The 15,357-nt window shown below is 44.7% G+C and overlaps 1 protein-coding gene across 7 annotated transcripts in view; it reads right to left on the minus strand.

Moving 5' to 3' along the window:
• Positions 1-14,934, minus strand: part of myt1lb (myelin transcription factor 1-like, b) — a 94,615-nt gene extending 79,681 nt beyond the window's left edge. For 6 of the 7 annotated variants that reach the window (XM_071471368.1, XM_071471371.1, XM_071471370.1 and 3 more), the window contains exon 1: positions 13,715-14,171. The gene's annotated coding sequence lies outside the window, so the exon portion shown is untranslated. Of the gene's footprint in view, positions 1-13,714; positions 14,172-14,418 lie in introns of those variants that run through there. The other variant, XM_071471366.1, reaches the window with a different exon arrangement.
• Positions 14,935-15,357: the final 423 nt, after the last annotated feature.

Consider the following 15,357-nt stretch of genomic DNA (forward strand, 5'->3'; position numbering starts at 1 on the left):
CTATCTATCTATCTATCTATGTGTATGTATATATGTATATATGTATATATGTATATATGAATATGTAGATGAGAATGTAAGCACCCAACCATTTACTGGATGGAACTATTACATGTTTAAAAATTACACCAATTATTATTATTTCTTTTTATTATGACGATAGCTCAGCTAAAACACAAAAATATAAAAATGCATGCCAATATAATTTCCACTGTCGACTAAAATAGAAACCAAAAATCAATCCCTGGCACTGTATAGAAAAAAAAGCCAGCTATCTTAACTGCAGAGCCTGTCTCCCCATCTCCCCTGGTCCGTGAGAGCAGAACACACTGGTGTGCTGGCTTTTGACCACGGCAATTTTAATCAGTCTTTTTCACACTTCATTGGGAATTCATCGCCGCCTTCCCCCTTCAAACATTGTTTGGGAGAGTTATCAGCGGCAGGCAGCATATCCGGTAATTATACATGCAAGGTAACGCTGGGAGCCGGGCTGAATATTTCAGCCAAATGCATGTGCTGCTGAGAGGCACTGGAGGGTACAGCTGCTTCATAATGCTGGGTCTTGTGGTGGCTATGATTGAAGGACGGTGCCTGAGAGTCGCATCCAGAAAGTAGTCGTTTGCTACATGCGACGTGAAGTGGGCTCAAACATTAAGTTTAAAGCAGCGTGATTTGCATGACAACGAGCCAATTTGGCAAAGGTGTTGTTCTTCAATGTAAATCCTTCCCGTGAACTGAAGCAGATTGCTGTGTTACGGACACGAGCGCACGGCAGATGAAGAGAGTGAGTGTTTTTTTGCACACCACATATTTGAACGTGTTGCAGAGGCACAGTGGAGACTAGATCGCAAAAAAATTTGATGGTTCAACGTGTTTGTTTACTGTGTGAGTAAGAGGCCAGCTGTTAATAGGGTCTGAACACACAGCCAGACAAAAAAAGACAACCACACACAACCACACACACGCACTGAAAACACCAGTCAGACACTAGAGGGTCCTCTGGGGAACATAGCAGCGGAGGCATAACAGTGACTCATCCAAACGGTCACGGAACACACACACGCACACATGCACACACATCCTGCCATGGCAGCCAGGCTGTCAGATAGCATCACCACCCAGCCTATGGAGTACTGTTGACAGGTGTGGCCCGCCAGTCACGCACACACACACCAGCCAGCCACGTCCTCCAACCCCGTGCCTGACAAGGCACCACATGTGATAATGTACCCCATTCGCTGACATTGTATGTGTGTGCCTGTGTGTGTGTGTGTGTGTTGGACAAAGATAGAGGAGGACTAAAGTGAGAGACTGTATGTTTTGTAAGAGTGCCTGCGTGTGTCTGTGTGTGTATATTTGGTTTATCTGCATGCACAAAGTAGTGTTATGTATGTGTGTGTGCCCCTCTGTCACATCAAGACCAATCTACCCGGTGCTAGTACAGGGGTTTGCTGCTGCAGCTGTGAACACTCTCTATATGTAAGAGCTCCAGCATTGCAGTAAGATCAATAAAATAACACAGAGCCTGACTAATTCTCTCTCTATTGTGAGTGGGTTGTACAGTATGGAGCCGCATGCCTCTGTATGTTTGATGTGTGTTCATCACTTATGACTTTTCGCAGTGGGAATGTTCTTTTTTTTTTTTTTTTGGTCAACATCTGGTAGAGTAGAAGCACTAACACCTATGCACGCATAGATAAATATCTACAGCCTATATACAGCATGCATGTAGGAGTGAAGCAGAGAAGATGAGTCCTGCGCTCTGTGAGTGCATTTCTGCAAATGTGTATCTGTGAATGAACATTTCAGAATGGAGCGCCCTTCACGCACATAATCAATCTTGCTGCTGCCCACAGGTCCAGGAATTAACAGCAAGCATGGCGAGGTAGCATGTAGCAAGAGCAGCACACAAACAGCCCCCAGCACAAACCCTAGACACCTGCATACAGTATACACTGCGTATACTGTGAGAACTGTCTGCACAAGCTTTCTACCTGTATCTTTGCTCACTGCTCAATCCCAATTATACGGCCATATGTTTGGCATATGAGACAAATAATCTCATTGTTATTGGGGGAGCATGCAAACACACACACACAGGCACGTGCGATGCATTCAAACATGGGAACAGATGGACAAATACACTTGCACGTGCACGCCGGCATCCACGCACAAACAATAGCCATCCACACCCAGGCAAATTAATGCACTTCCCTCAGAACACACACATACACACACACACACACACCCAAAGACATATACAACCCACTCTCTTGCCTCTAAGCAGTCTAGTCCAGTTACTACAAAGCCCACCAAGAGCTCTTTGCAGATCAAATAATCATGCCTTCCATCTGTTTCCATTTCTCTACATTAGCTTTGTGAAGGCGCCCTACAGACCCCGTTAAGAAGCACTGCAGCCATGGGTAAAATAATGATTCCTCTCTCAACCCCCTACTCCTCATTATCTCCATGCAAAGCCAATTCAATGACAGGGAGTAGATACGGGGCCAAATGCATGTACGGTCCTTATACTGGTTCTGTAATGTCATCTTACTGTGATATTATATACGCCCTGCAAAGTGATGGGTTTCCCGTACCATATGAATAACCTGATGCTGTTATGGTACAAAACATTTTACAGCTCATAGTATAGACGATATTGTTGAAATGTGTTGCCCTGAGTCCTTTTGATTCACCCCTTACAGTGCAATTTTGTTTCCTTTCCCATCCCTAGCACCTACTGTCTATTCTATTAATCCACCAACCAAGTCAGGCTTACGCTCAGAACTGACATGTTCAATAAACATCAGAGGCAGAGGAGAAATAATGCACAAACGCTGGGATGCAAGTGAATTAGTGAAATTCATATCGCACTCCTCCTCGTACAATGAGGGGGGAATCTGATATTCAGCCTGTGAGAGTATTTGCCATCTTGCCATTGAGCTTAGAAGGGGGTGGGGGGTGTTTGGTCCCTGTTATGCAAGATGGAAATGAGTTTGCCACGCTTTGCTGTAGCCAAGCTATTTTGGAACGGCTCACATCAGAAAACGCTGGGCCGAGCAGGAAAATTAGGTCACTTACATGAGCAGGGCAGTGCCTTCTTTTGGGAAGTGAGCAGCGGCGGTGAGGGTTGAGACTAAAGCACTATTTATTCAGGACAGGGGGGTACACAGATCTGAGTAAAAATGAAGAAGATGGGGGAGCTTAACACAGGCAAAGCAGAGAGGCATTTTAACAAACCTGGCAATGACCTGAATACATTGCAGCAATGGAGGGGAAGCAAGAGTCTTCTCCTGCATTTTGTAGAAGATCACACTACACACTATGTCTTTCTTGTCTGCACGCAGAGACCAGTGCTGACACCGAGGGTCTGATTTATTATGCATGGGACTGTGGGGCACAACTGGTGAGGGGGAATAACAAATGATGGCATCCTCCTTGTTAACAGTCAATATGTGATCCATCCCCCTCATTAACCGCTGAACTGAGAGGAAGAAGTGAAGCCAAAACTTGCACCGACAACCCCCCCCTCACCCCTAATCCCCCCCCTCCTTCTCAGTTACATCTGAACTAATCATCTACTGGGACAGGACAGGGAAAATCCTGTTACAGAGAACCAGGATAACAATGAAACAGAGATGCACTGCATTCAGAGCCACGGCGAAAGGATAGACAGGGGGAGGAGAGACAGACAGGTGAAGAGCGGAGGAGAGGCGGGAGAGAGTGTGCGTTCACAGACAGGAAGACAGACACAGGCTAAGATGAAGGAAATGACAGGAGGGAGCAGAGGACAGGGAGAGGGTACACAAGGAGAGACGGAGCAACTAGAACTGCGCGTGTGTGTGTGTGTGTGTTGGGTGAAGTGAGGAGGTATGCCCAGAGGTGCCTCGTCAGCGGTTTCAGGGGGCTGTCTGAGGAGGCCTCCAGGTGGCAGGTGGATATGCCCGAATTTAAGGAGCGGCATCTCTGTCTACTTCTACACTCACTCACACTTAGAAGCTCACACACACACACACACACAGAGATATAGAGCAGACAAACACACGAGACTTGAGGTCCACTTTCTCTTTATCACATTTCCTAAATATTTCACACGTCAGTCCCTGCCGTGCCACTTCACTTAGCCTGAGCTCACACAGATAACAGTGTCTTATGTCTTTTGTTGTTGTACCGTTTTCAACATGCCATTGTTATTTAATGTAAATATCAGGCTTTATGTTACATCTCTGTCAGAAACAGGAATGCCTGTTCTTATACCGTAATGACTTCAGATCTCGCTCTGCTTGTTGTAATTCCCTAAAAGTAGCAACAAACAAACTGTTCTTATTTGTGATCACATGCTGAGATTGCGTTCTCTTACCTGTGTGCAATGGATTTACTGACAACTGAGCCTCTCTGACAAAATGTCACGCTACAACCAGGTTCCAAAAACCTGGACTCAAAAACACAGTGATCGATGGGACTCAAATGCACACGAGAGAAAGACAGATTATCCAAACTAAAATGGCCTTTCCAATTCCAAAGATCGTTCTGCCGCCCCTTAAAAGGGAACCGAATCAAAAATGAGCGTGCTTGGATTGTTGTCTGACACAATCCTTTCTGCATCTGAGTTTGATTTTCAGAGCTAGACAAAGCAAGCCATAAGCACTAGGTGGTCAAAACTGAATCCAAATCATTGTTCCCCAAACAAAAGCTGTATGTTCATGAAACAAAGCTATTGATCTGTGCTGTATTTCCTGTGCTTCCTGGGAGTTTGTGTGTGTGTGTGTGTGTGTGTGTGCGTGCGTGTGTGTGTGTGTGTGTGCATGTGTGTAAATATTGATGCATCACTGTCTGTTTATGTTCCAACTGTTGCAAGCATTTGCCTCAACTTGCACGTTTGCATGCATGTGTACACATATGCCTGCACACATTCACACATTTGGTATGGCGTGTGTGTGTGTGTGTGTGTGTGTGTGTGTGTGTGTGTGTGTGCGTGTGTGTGTTTGTGCGCGTTCGTTCGAAGAGCCGTCAGTTCTAAAGAGGGGCTGTGCTGCTGTCATGCAATGACACCTCTCATTTGCTGCTGTCCTGTGAAGTGGAGCTGAAGGCAGGGGTCAGGCCACCCTCACAGAGACACTGCGACTCAGAGCACATCATGTCTGCCTGCCTGCCTCCCGACACTGTAGAATAGACCTCACACACACACACACACACACACACACACACACACACACACACATACACACACACACACACTCATGCATAAAACAATGACGCACATTTATTTGCATACGCACACAGAGACTCATCCTTGTCCAAAACACACTTGTCCTCCACACTGGACGTGTTATTTTGAATTTTCACTTTTTACTCTTCTTTTTAAACATGTGTCAAATGTAATTACTGAGTACACACAAAACAAACAGCATAGCAAAAATATTATCACAAAAATCAGCTGTTTTACTGTCTATAACAATAACTACTTTTACTCCGGACTGAAACAACACAGTGCCCTCTTTAGTCAGTGGAGCATACAGTTCTGGATTTATAGAGGAACCATCAAGTCTAGATTATATGAGGAGACCTCTAATACGCCTTCTGAAAGCGACGCTACGCTCCACACCTCCAGCCTCCCCCCAGCTTGTTCCTGTAGGCCGTACATTCGTTTCGATCGGTGTCACATGCCGTCATCAATTACCCATTAGACAGTGTAATATTCGCCCAATATTGCCGCCGTGCGACTGGGAGATTTTAGAGTGATCAAAACCGACAAATCTGATTTACAGAGCTAGCATAAATAAGGAGATTGTGCCCTCCCTGATTGCCCTGTTGAATAATGGATGCCTGTTTGGTAATCATTTTCCAATATCACACCACTTTCCCCCAGACTGGCCTAGCAGAGTCCTCTTTTCTTTTCTTTTCTTTTCATTTTTTTTTCCTTTGTTCCTTATCTTTTTCTCATACATTGATTCCTGGATACCTTGACTTGCAGGACTCAGTGAACAGTGGTGGTGAGAGTTACGTATCAGGCCCTGGTCAAACCCTTTGTTTATCTGACCCGAAGAATGTTCTGACTGGGACAATCCGATAGCTCAGTGGTTATAGGCGAATACCACATGGGTGCAAATGGCCTGAGCGGTGAGTCGCTGGTTTGACTCCTGGCCGGCTGGACTGTTTGCTGCATGTCACTCGATTGCTCTCTATCCCTGCTCAATTTGAATTTGATGCCAGCAACACGTTTTTAAATAAGTTGGGTCAGGGGCGACAAAAGACTGGAATAAACAAACAAAATATCTCTGGTTGAATATGTCAAAACTAATTAGGTTAATTGGTAACAGGTCAACAGATGATTGGGTATAAAAAGAGGCTCCAGAGAGGCAGAGTCTCTGTGCTGTGAAGATGGGTAGAGGTGTTGCAAATAGTTCAACAATTTGAGAATAATGTTCTTCAATGTAAAATTGCAAAGAATTTGGGAATTTCAGCATCTACATTTCATAATATCACTAAAAGGTTCAGACAATCTGGAGAAATCTCTGTAGGCAAACGGACAATCTTCAGGTCTTCAGGCAGCTCTGCATTAAAAACAGACACGATACTATAGTGGAAATCACTGCATGGGCTCAGGAACACTTCTGAAAACCACTGTCTGTGAACACAGTTTGTCGCTTCATCCCTTCATCCACAAATGCAGGTTGAAACTCTACCATGCAGAGAAGAAACCATATCTAAACATGATCCAGAAACGTTGCTGACTTCTCTGGGCCTGAGCTCATTTAAGATGGTCTGAGGTGAGATGGAAAACTGTCCTGTGGTCTGACCAATCAAAATTTCAGATTCTTTTTGGAAATCATGGACGCTGCGTCCTCCAGGCTACAGAGGAGAGGGACCATCCAGCTTGTTATCAGCGCACAGTTCAAAAGCCAGCATCCGTTATGGGGTGGGGGGGCATTAGTGCCCATGGCTTGGGTAGCTTGGACATCTGGGAAGGCTCCATTAATGCTGAACGGCATATACAGGTTTTGGAGCAACATATGCTGCCATCCAGACAACGTCTTCTTCAGAGAAGGACTTGAATATTTCAGCAAGACAATACCAAACCACATTCTGAGAGTATTACAGCAGCATGGCTCTGTAGTAGAAGAGTCCAGATGCTAAACTGACCTGTCTGCAGTCCAGACCTGTCACCCACTGAAAACATCTGGAGCATCATGAAACTGAAAATTCGACAAAGGAGACCCCGAACTGTTGAGCAGTTGAAATCCTATATCAGACAAGAATGGGACATTTCACGATCAAAACTCCAGCAGCTGATCTCCTCAGCTCCTGAACGTTTACAGAGTGTTGTTAAAAGAAGAGCTGATGAACACAGAGGTAAACATGACCCTGTCCCAACTTTTTAGAAACATGTTGCTGCATCAAATTCAAATTGAGCAGATATTTTTCATAAAATAATAACATTTCAGCCTTTCAACATTGTCCCAACTTTTCTGTACACGGGGATGTAATAAAAATATAACAGATTTCAAGTAAACACTCAGAGAAACCAAATCCTGCAAGGCTGGTTGGTGGGTCCGGATAGGCCAGGCTTGGACCATGGCTGAGGGCGGTGACTGCTTTGTTGTGACATCACAAAGTTACAGAAGTCCTGACGGCTTGTTTTCAGGCTCAGTTTCTGAATACAGGCTGTGTGCATTTCTCTGTGGACTGAGTACAGTCACAATATAGAACCTATAATCAAAAAAAGACATGGAAATTTCACTTCATACAATATAGGACCTTTAAGAAAATGTGGGGACTTGACTCTCAGAAGTGATGCTACAGGGATAGCATAATTACTGAGGAGGTGGTGTTGTGATTGAAATTGGCTTCCCTGATTCATCATATTTATTGTTTGGAGAGAGAAAATGTCAGCAGGTGTGAATGTTGCCGCTGATTCAATATGTAAATCTATATGCAAATGAAACGGGAAGAACTTGAACATAAATTTCACTTTGTGTCAAGTAAATTTCTTTCACAGGTAAAATATAGTAAAGCTGACTTGCAGCTACCTTGTGCTTGGTTGGTTGTTGTTTGGTGCTTGGTACAAGTTCTCTGTTCATATATGAGCCAAATCATTATTCACGTTTCTGCACGTTTAGAATTATCTGATCCTAAGCATGTATTTGATCATACCTGCGTACCCTAGCACCAGTGACATCAGGCAGACAGTTTGGTTGAGCTTCATGTCAACTTCCAGCTACAGCTTAATGAATGGGAGCTTTGGCTCACTAAACTAGCTGGAATTAGACTCTGATATTTCCTCCTCTCTGATGGTGTGTGTGTAGGCAGGATGGTGGATTATCATTATTATTGATAACACCATTACCTATACAGCTGTTCCTGGTCTCTCTCTCTCTCTCTTCTCTCCTCTCTCCTCCCCCCACCCCCTCTTTTTTATCTCCTCCTAAACCCAACCGGTCGAGGCAGACGGCCGCCCACCCTGAGCCCGGTTCTGTTGGAGGTTTCTTCCTGTTAAAAGGGAGTTTTTCCTCCCCCCTGTCGCCAAGCGCTTGCTCTTTGTGGGAACTGTTGGGTTTTTCTCTGTAACAAAGTAAGGTCTTGACCTTACCCTGTAAAGTGCCTTGAGATAATGTATATTATGATTTGGCGCTATACAAATAAAATTGAATTGAAATTGAATATAGAAAACATTACCATACAGAAGGTTTAGCGGGGGGCACAAACGACTGAACTGCCTGCTTGTGTATCTTCCCTTTCTATTGCACACACAACCTTCGGTTCAGATTAAATGCATTACTAAAACTAATTGTAATCACATGACAACAACACAAGCAGTCTCAAGGTCAGTGCTTTGATGATATCGTAACAGCGCTCTAAGCAGCTGGTCCTGTGCTCCTTGTAATATTCTTCAAGGCACAGTTGTGCCTCTAATGGGAAAGGCCAAACCAGGTTATGAAAATCCTTATTTACAGCTAGCTGCCTGGCTGTGTGAAGTAGGTCACAGCAGCTCCTGAAATGGAACGAACCTCGCTCACACCATTTAATACTTTTCTTTTGAATGCTTGCTGCCTTACAATGGCACCAGAGGGAAAGACACAAACACACCGGTTTCACTCCTCCTTAGCGAAAGCGTCTTGACTCTACTGTTAAAAATGTGTCTGCACCCTGTGGGAAAGTCCAGCTTTTATCCAACAAAACAACAAAAATAGGCAGCGACACCAACTCTGAAGCCTGTGAATATCAACAGAGGGCAGAGGTTCAGCTATTAATACTATAGGAGGATTCCAGCGGTTGTATTTCCACAGAGTTGACCAGGAATAATCTCTAATGTCTCGTGCAGAGCGACACGCAGCCCAGATTTAGTCAGGATGCTGCCTTACACAAATGATCACAGTGGCCTCACAGGTCAGGCAAGCTAATCATAGATGCTCTAATCTAGTCTGGCACACATCATCACCCACACAGAAATTTGCAGCTTATATGTGTGACACTGCCGGATGGGTGTGGGGTCTGGTGTTTAGGTGAGCGTTGTCCCCCGAGGTGATGGATGCCTGTGGGAGGCTGTTATGCCACAAGGTGAAAATGTCCATTAATCAACCCCACTTCCTCCACTGCCGTGGCTTTCCCATTACCAGCACACTTCAAGTAGCCTGATTGGTTTTTAATTGGCCTGCCCGCCAGGAGATAGATCATGTTTTCCCTGAGGAAAGGCACAGAGGTGTGTGCGAGTGTGTGTGGTGGGGGGGAGGGGGGGCCCCTGAGCTATCTCTGGAGGGATACCCACATCGTATTTCTCTCTTATTATCTCTATTCTCTTTTTTTTTTTTACAAGGGGGACAAACAACCAGATCTAGGCAGGAACCTGTCATATGCAGTATTATTACCTTAGCCAGTAACAAGTAGGTACAATCTTTCTTTTTTAATTCCACTAGTGACATGACAGCTACCAATTATGCAAGTAATTATACATGTGGATATAAGTAATTATACAAGTGGATATGAGACCAACGTTGGCACAACCAAAAACCACATCTTCAGGTGTTTTCACTCATCATACTATGCAAAAAATTATTCAAAGTAAAATTATAGAAAAGCATCTTTTAAAAATAAACATACAAGAACACAAAACAATAAGATTTTGTTTATCTGGTCATACAGAAGAGTGTAATTTAGTTATTTAGTTAAAATTGTCTTTACCTTTAAAATAAATAATATATATTGTCACTGACCGCAGTATTTTAGTTATTAAATACAGCAGCAATAACACAAAGTTAGGTTTTCCAAAGATTGCTGCAACTCATGAATTTGGGTCTGAGTGATGAATGTGCCATAATTAATAGCCTGTAGCAGCAAGCGTGTCAAGGAATGCATGTGTGAAGGACACGAGAGCAGCTCCATCTTACACTGAGTAGACGTCAGTATTGACATTGTGTCTGCTCAAATAGATCAATCCCTTCTCCACCGTGGCCTGACCAATCGCATTGATTCCCTGTTGTATCTTCACCGAGGTTCACGAGGATACACGTTCACAGACCGATCTTTCTGGCAAGTTAGGGAGAGAGAAAAAAAATATATATATATTTTATTGGTGACCAAATGTTGAAATTTTTCCCAGATGCTGCCTGATCGATTTGTGCCTATGATTCATCATGAGGAAAAACAGCAGACACCCTCAATGGTGTCGGCAGATATATTGCAAGCCAGCAGTTCTGTAGGTGCACCACAGCCTGACGTCAAGGGCAAGCTATGTTAGAAGGCCAGTCTGTGAGCCTGCCTGAGCCTTCGCTGCAGGCGGAGAGGGTGAGCTGCTCTGTGCTGGGGAGGTCACACAGTACACAGCTGTATCCAGCACAGCAGAGTTACTGTGACACACTGAGCACAGGTTCTGGGTGTGCACAGGGATGTAATTTGAGGTTAAATCATCTTCACCCGTTTAAAGGTGGAATACAATTTCTAATTTTACAATCCTTATTTTTTGTCATAGGAATATTTGATGTAACATTGTGTTGCACTGTATAAGGAGCCTCACACGGAGGGTGTATGAGGTTCTCTCCTGATCCTGTTCGCTCAACCAATGGAACAAGGATGTGATCCCTCACTGGCCTCCCACCAAATTTTGTTTGCTGGAATCCAAGTGTAAAATTAAAATTCATTTTTTAATTTTATTCATTTATTTATTCTTTTTTTTCTCCCAATTTTTATGTAAAAGACAATTTCAGCATTACTTGTTGCAGATGGCTTCACTCAGAATTAAAATAAAATACTAATATGTTTACAGTTTGAAACTGGCAAAATATTGTATTATATTGTAATATGTCTGAATACATTTGAATGTTTTGTAAATTCATATTTTTGGCTACTTCCATATGTGAGGGCAATTAAAAAGTGACCACGGCAGCGGATTACACAGTCTGGCATGAATGCAGAGTCATGCTATGGTAGTACATGGCTCAGACATGCTAAGCGTAGCGTGTGGATGTGCACTCCAGCCGCTCAACATGGAGGCTAATATTAGCGCGTGGCTGCCCCCCAATCCCCACTCCATCCCTGCCAGTTGCATGCAGGGGGGATCCCCAGGAGGCTTTTTGCAACTCATCCATTAGGCTGCTGAGGAATAAGGGACATACAGTGTTTCCCATGCAAGGCTATTATTATTATATATTCGGCAGGTTTTCTTTGTTACATTAGATTACTTCGCTTAGACATAGCTGAATACTTACAATTTAGAACAATAACAAAATACAGAAGGAATTGCTGCCACACTTGACAGTGCCAAGTATAGTGCATCAGTATGTTTCGTGTGACCTTACAGTCCATATTCAGCAATCCCATCAACACCCAATTTCCTCCCCCCTCCAGCTCTGACGAGACTATTGTGATTATGAGGGGCTGGGTTCTTCTACTTTCATACCAGAGCGAGAGAGGCAAAGAGCAAGAGATGGTGAAAGAGAGAGAGAGAGAGAGAGAGAGAGAGAAAGAGACGATGGTAGTGAGGAAGGGAGGGGGTTCCCGCAATGTTGGTCTCAGTAAGACCTGGGTAGCGTGCTTTCCCTCTATAATTTAATCACATTCAGCTGTCTCCCTGTCCTCGGCTCGCTCAGCAAAGCACATCAGGCACCGCGGTGGCACAAACACACACACACACACAGTCAAAGAGACACATTCTCGGCACACCAACACAAGTCTCCCTCTAACAAGCAAGACATTTCTTTCCTCTTCCAGCTAAAGGAACATCCCAAACAACATGGCTTTACCTCCTGCTAAGCGGCTTGTCCCAGCCACCTCAATAAAGTGACACGGAGACACAGGCCACTGTGGGAAACTATACTAAATACAACAGCTCACCATTCTTACTGCTAACCCTCTCTGATAATGGCGTCACGATAAAATCAGACTGAATCTATAGCTAAAGACTTATAGATACTTAAATGGACTTTTACTGCACCTACATCCTGTAGGTTGGTTTCTTGGCAGCAAAAATCTTGGCATGGGGAATGTGCTGTTAGAATCCCTCACAGTCTCCCCAGATGTCTCCAAATATTGTCTCCATCATTTGTTGACATGAGAAGCGCTCAGTCTGACACATTTTGGGCAAGGGAGACATAAGTAGCTCACTTTGTATCAGAGCTTTGTTTGTCTTGACAGAATGAAGCATGTTGCAGCGCATCTGCCTTCTGCTGTGTGTATACAGTGTATGCCACCCACAGGAGCGCACACACACACACACACACACACACACACACACACACACACACACACACAACAACATCTGCATTGTCTTTTGTTACAAACCAGAAAAATACAGTGTGTAGGATGAAATACTGACCGGAGGGACTAGTGCGCATGTGTGTATGATTGTTTATATGCATGCAGCTCGGGCAAAGACTCGACTGCATCTGAAACTCTTCCAACTTCAGATCCTCTTCTGTCCCTTCACCTGTCTCTTCTCTGTGTCTACCTCCACCACCTCTCATTGTTTTGTGGCAGCCACAGCACCTGTCCCTTCCCACGACACACAACAGTGTCCTCGCAGACGTCAGTGATGGCAAACACAACACATCAAACAAACAAGAAACTGATTTTAACTAAGAAGCAAAATGAAGAAAAAAAAAAGTTAAATTAATTCTTAATAATAATAATAATATAGTATTAAACAGCTACACAAATGTATATGTCTTCAAAAAAGTGTCCTATTCTTCAACACAGAAGTTTGCAGTGCAGCTCTGTGCATGGCAGACGCTCAGAACTTACAGAACAAACTTTTAAATGGGTGTTTCTGTTACGAATGAAGGGCTTCACTTCTAAATGCAGCTTTGTGAAATAAATATCACGTGATTTATGTCTAATTCAGCTGCATTCAGGAGGGACAAACACCTCCAACGTTCAGCAACCAATTTAGAGAGTCAAAAGCAATGCAAAATACACTTGATATTTTCAGTCATTGCTGTGCCACACGACTGGAACAATACTGAAGTCACCAAATGATCTCAACCTGCTTCTACTTTTTCTCACTGCACCTGTAAGGCAAGATCACACCTCTACACCTGTCTGAGCAACAGGACACCGGAGCAATTAACACAAAAGATGTGTAGAATTAAGACTAAGATGCTAATCTGCCTCAGATTTAAGATACATTTAGCATTGTATCCCACTCAAACATGTTATATTGCAGATGTACCTTCAATGGAAAAGCTACGACATAAGAAGGAATGAACAAGTGCAAGTTACCTACCAACTGCAGTCTTCTCTTTAAACTTTTCCTCCTGCTCTCCAGAACGCGTCCTTTTTTTCAAGTCTTTTCCTTTACTTCTCTCCCTCACTCTCTCCCAGTTCACTCACTGTGCTCACTGCAAAGTTCTGCTCTCCTCCTGCATGCAAATCATTTTTACGACTTGCGAGATGACTGGGAATGAGGGAAGGAGGGAGAGCGGAGGGAGAAAGGATGACAGAGGGGTGGAGGAGTGGAGATAATGGCTGGAAGGCGGGCGACCAATGGGCCCGAAGCCTAATGGAAAAAGAGAATCAGGACACACCAATGAGGCACAGCCTGGAGAGGGAGCGAGACGGTGGGAGAGAGAGAGAGAGAGAGAGAGAGAGAGAGAGAGAGAGAGAGAGAGAGAGCAGAGGAAACAGGCGAGAGGAGCAGGGATGGCGAGAGCGCAGTCGGGAGGAGACGGTGTAACGCAGACCGAGAGAGACACAAGGAGGAGGGAAGGCACAGAGAGAGAGAGAGAGGGAGAGAGAGAGAGAGAGAGAGAGGAGAGCTGCTCACAGCGGATGTGCACAGTAGGAGGAGAGAAGCGAGCATCCCGGGCGAGATGGAGAGACTACACATCAGAGAGAGGGAAACGAGAGAAAAAGCTCAAAGAAAGAGAGGGAAAGGAAAAGCAGAGAGAGGAAGGATGAAAGGGAAAGAAGGAAGGAACGCTGACTTACCCGGGTCCTGCTAGTGGCATCCTTCACACACTTGCCTCGCAGACTCCACACACACACACATACACATGCACCCACCCCGGCGGTGGAGGCGCACGCCGCGCTGCCGCTAAGACTAACCAATAGCAAAAACAACAAAAGAGAGGACTGCCAAAGCCGACTGGTTTACCCTAAAGCAATCGTGCCTGTGTGTGTGCGTGTGCGTGTGTTAGAGAGAGAGGGTGGGAGTGTGTATGAGCATGTGTATGTGCAGGGAGGAGAGGGAGAGACGATGGCAGGGAGCTGAAAGGCTCTCTCTCCCTTCTCAGCCCTACAGGCTGAACTGCTTTCCTCCTCTCTGTGAGTCTTTCTCCCTCTATCTGTGTAACTCTCCCTCTGTACACTGTGCATGTATGTCCTCCAACACTCAATATGTTCTCTCTCCCTCCCTTGCTCTCCCTCTGCCTGCTAATGCGCCCTCCCTTCCCCTTCTCCCTCTTATACATTTATTCAGGGCTGCAGACTGTCTGCTCCCAGAGTCAGTTCTTCCCACGGCTCGGGTGGAGATGGAGTGAGGGAGTGAAAGGAAAGAGGGAGAATGGAGGAGGGATGGGGGGTGGGGGGCTGCCAGGCATGTGGAACATGTGCAGTGCATTTATTTCAAATGGGAGAGACACAAATTTGTGCCTTTAAAAGGCAGGATGAGCTGCACTCGTGGTTCAGAGCACAGTGTTTGGCCTGGGATCATTCAGAGAACTGAGACACATACAGGATGCAAACTTAAAGGAAGTCTCTGGCTGTTGCTGGCTCGCTGTTAATTAACGCTTTTTTCCCCCCATTTCCAGGCTTCAGGCTGGCTGAGCTCCAGCATTAAGAGTGCACAAGATGAATGAGTATTGAAACAGGCTAGTTGTGGCCATGTGTTCAGTGACGAGCACTGCTCCTAAACAGGAGACAATATTT

Source organism: Trachinotus anak, unplaced genomic scaffold (genome assembly GCF_046630095.1).
Source record: "Trachinotus anak isolate AG129_WGS33_773 ecotype Australia unplaced genomic scaffold, CSIRO_AGI_Tana_v1 ptg000033l, whole genome shotgun sequence".
NCBI classification, from domain to species: Eukaryota; Metazoa; Chordata; class Actinopteri; order Carangiformes; family Carangidae; genus Trachinotus; species Trachinotus anak.